This window comes from Chlorocebus sabaeus, chromosome 11 (assembly GCF_047675955.1).
Source record: "Chlorocebus sabaeus isolate Y175 chromosome 11, mChlSab1.0.hap1, whole genome shotgun sequence".
NCBI classification, from domain to species: domain Eukaryota; kingdom Metazoa; phylum Chordata; class Mammalia; order Primates; family Cercopithecidae; genus Chlorocebus; species Chlorocebus sabaeus.
Window position 1 is genome coordinate 83,030,310 of NC_132914.1, and position 4,190 is coordinate 83,034,499.

The 4,190-nt window shown below is 35.8% G+C and overlaps 1 pseudogene; it reads right to left on the bottom strand.

Moving 5' to 3' along the window:
* Positions 1–1,427: 1,427 nt before the first annotated feature.
* Positions 1,428–2,082, bottom strand: LOC103238813 (TM2 domain-containing protein 3 pseudogene; annotated as a pseudogene).
* Between the last annotated feature and the right edge of the window lie 2,108 nt (positions 2,083–4,190).

The following is a 4,190-nucleotide window of genomic DNA, read 5'->3' on the forward strand; positions in this document are numbered from 1 at the left end:
CTGTTAACACCATATTGCCTCCTGCTTAGACTTTTACTATTGTATCTATTCTGAATAATATTTTCAGAAAACAGTTTGATTATATTATTGCCAATTTGTTAGCTACTAAAATTAAATACAAGTTCATGCAACATATATATTCTCAGTCCCCAAACCTGTTTCATTTAACAAGACTAGACTCCTCAGATCTTTTGCTTCTTCACTCATCTTTTTATCCCATTGCTTATACAGTTTTTTTCTCTTTATGTCCAACTTTCCAAGTCCCTTGGGGTCCAAACTAAGATCTTTGATTTAGTTTAATATCTGATCTTGTTATAGTGGGAAATTTGCTTATCCTCTTTTGGTCTCAGGTTGGTTGCTGGGGTTTTATTTTACATCTATAAAGTTGAGATGAGATCTTTCAGAGTTGTGAAACTGAAATAAGATAGTAATTGCAAAGTTCCTAGCTAAATATTAGTCCTCAAAAATGTTAACTACCTTTCCTGATTTTTCCTTCCATACAGTCCTAAAATTTGTGTCATGTTAATTTTTATTATCCTCACTCAACTCTTTTATGGTTGTGTGTTTTGCCTCCTCAACAAGCGCTTAGGGACTGTGCCCAGTCTTGAATCATACTTCTTTTGTTACTACTACATACTTAACATATATTATATTCATTGTAGGGCTCATCAAATATTTGTTGAATGGATTTTGCTAAGTAAATTAGGAAATCTTCAATCAGAGTACAAACCAAAGCTTTGCAAGTCTAAATTATGAAGGATTTTTGTGGGAGCTTCTAATTTGTGGCTGAAAGAACAGAGCCAAATAACTTCCAGTATTAAAACACACACACACACACACACACACATACACACACACACACACATACACAGAGAGAGAGAGAGAGAGAGAAAGAGAGAGAGAGAGAGAGAGAATAAAACAAGGAAAGGAAAAAATCAATTAAAATAATTTCTGGAAATCAAAATGCAGATATGGTTTAAAACTGGATCTTATTCTCTGCCTACAGTTTTAACCATATGGAAATGCTGGGAGAAAAATAACTGATGTGTCTTAGTTTCAACATCACTAAATGTAGGTAAATTGTTTTTAACTTTCTTCCATATGAGTTATGATGTTTGGCCAATGTCATGAATGAAATATACTTTGAGATTTCTGTAAAGCATCAAGAAACTGCTGTATTAAAGTGAGATTATTACTGTATATATTATAAATATTATGTAGGTGTATTTCTTTCAATATTTACAATATTCAATTTCTTCTTCTAATTTTTTTCAGTGTTTCATTTCTCTTTTCTACTTCATCAAGACAAGCAAAGTACCAGTGCTGTACATTAAAAATACACAAATACATCACTCACACCGCATCAACTCCTACAGACAAAAGAACTTTTACTAAACATTGCTCCTCTTCGAAGCACATAATCACAGCTAAATGTATCAAGAGCCATCTGCTGGTCCAATGTAGCCAACTCCAATTAGCAAGATGTCTATTAGTGTCCATATTTCCAGGCCACTGAAGCTGAAGAGCTTGCCAAGGCCTTCTTGCCACTGGTCGAGGTAGAAATGATCTGCTCCAAAGACACCAAGGGTGATGCTTAGAGCCAGAGCAATAGACCATTTACAGCCTCCAGCCCAATTTCAGTACAGCATTTTGAAAGAAGTAGTTACCCAAGTCATGAATGTGTTGATCAAGCAGTTGGCAGCGTAATGCCATTGAGGACAGGACTTTATGCAGCTGGTAGAATTGAAACATTCACATTCTGTTTCTGGAAGCTTCCAGCAAAATCAAGTCATGTTGATGATAAAGTTACTTTGATATTTTAACTCTTAATCAACACAGGCAACTGAAGGTTTCACTGTACAGTCAAAAGTGACTAGCTTCCCATAGACACAGGGGACATTTGTTGTGCAGTCTATAAAGTCTGCAGAATATCTGCTACACAAACGTAAAAGGTGGAATTTCGGTACTTTCACTGCCCAGCAGGAATTAGCACTGTGAGAGTAAAAGCAGCACATGGCACAGGCAGTGGGCATCCCACAGCTGAGCTGTTACAGCCACCCATAATTTTGATTTATTAGTCATAATTGTTTTTGTTTTCATATCATTTATTATACTATGATCTACTCTCCCTCCTCTGACTCTCTTTGCTAAATGTGCTACCTGAAGTTCAGGTCTATCCAAATTCAGCTTCCTCGCCCATCCTGAGTTGTGTGCTTTAGATTACCAATGAAACCTCAAGATGTCTTTGTTATAATTAGAGTACAGTCAACTCTCAGTTATCTATGATAATGGATTACTGGGAGAGCCTGAATAAACAAATTGGTTTGGAGATTTGTCACCTTGAGTGAACTCTTTCTCCCACGCTGTCCCTTGGGAGTGGTAGAAAGGGTAGCGTGAGGGAAACAGGCAGGCCGACTCCTCACAGTGACTCATGCTTCAGAGGGTAGCTTCACAGATAACTTCTGGAATGTCCGTGTGTCACTCCTCTCTTAAAGATGAAAGGACTGAAAAAGCTGAGAGCCACTAGCAACAAACATTTACTGAGTGAATGAATGAATGATAGGATTTACTTGATGTGGTTCCCGTAGAGAAGAAGTGTCATCTTTCACTTCCATTACAAGTTTGGAGTGAATAAATGCACTCACTGAAGAAACACTGTGGTAGTGCAAATGCTTCACTAAGGAGGCTCTACATAGACGAGGTACATTTCTGTCAGTGCTCATACATCATGGACCATTTAAATATATTCACTTCAATAAAGCAACAGACCAACAAGTAAACATTTTAAAATTAATGCTATATAAGGAACAATGCTTCTATAAATATTGCCCAATGTTTATAGTATTTATAACCATTTCTCTCCTGCTACTTTGGAAATAACTGGTATTTTCCCATAGGAGATACACAGAAAAATGTGAACTGTTTGTTGAAATAGATAAAAAGGTACAGATCTTCTAATTGTGCCTCTAGTTGTCAAATGACTCATGAATTTGAATCCAATCAATGTTCATCAAACATATGTCAATTGTAGGCATTTTTCTAGGGACTGAGCATGAAGAGATAGTTGAACAAAGATAAACAGGGTATTGCAACTGTCCGTTCATTGTTTCTATGGATGCCTGGTGTAAGTAACAGGAGAATTAAACTCCAGGCTCAAGTTCTTCCTAGGCAATGTGATACTTTCTATGCATTTTTTTTTCCTAAGAAAGAGAAGATTATATTTAAGGAAAATATTATAATTTAGCTACAGTTGAGTATATTATTTTTCAGAATTAAGACAGTAAGTGTTGCATTAACAGAGAAATGTGAGGAATCCACTTTCCTTGAGGCAATTTGAAGAAGAAAAAAAGCACTCTGAGAGTTCAAAGGTCTTAATTTCAGTAATAATTTCACTATGAACTATCTATAAACCTTCAGTTTTCTGGGATTCTTTTTGCTCTTGTAACATGATGGATTTGGAGTACATAAACTCCCAGACCTAACTTTTAAAAAAACTATGATTAAAGAAAGATTTAATTTTGGATAAATAGATGACAAAAATTAACAGGTCTTGGAGACATTCAATATGAGTATTTGGTAGAGAATAAGTCTAAGGAGATTCTGAAAAGGCCAATTTGAGTAACTGATATCTGGTTAACAGAGTTAACTGTTAAATCTCTCAAAATGCAGGCAAAATGAGGAGAAAGCAGCAGCCACGGTGATTCACATATTTGACAATTGAGCACTGATTGCTTAGGAAAGCTATCATCAATCTTTTTTTCTTTTTTCTTTTCCTGACTTGTGTATTCTTGTTCTAACCATCTAGAGAAATTTCCTTGGCATTATGCATAAAAACTCATTACTCACATAGCATGGACAAAGCAGATACTCTTCAAGCCTCATTTAATTTGTCTCTATGAGGAATGATGAACACTAAGCATTGGCTCTAATTATAAATTTAAGGTAGTGGGGTAAAGCTTAAAGTAGTGACTACCCATGAGCCTAGCTAATGGTGGTTTTCGGGGCAATAAGGTGGAGACGAAAACTTACAGAACCAGTTTCAGCTGAGCTTCCATGGTGACAGAGACCTTCACAAGGTTCTATTAAGTCTATCTGTAATGACACATCATTACATCAGGCTTTGAATATTTAACTCATATCACACACTTTAATTTCATTAGATATGAGAAGCTGCTTTTTGTGTATGTATG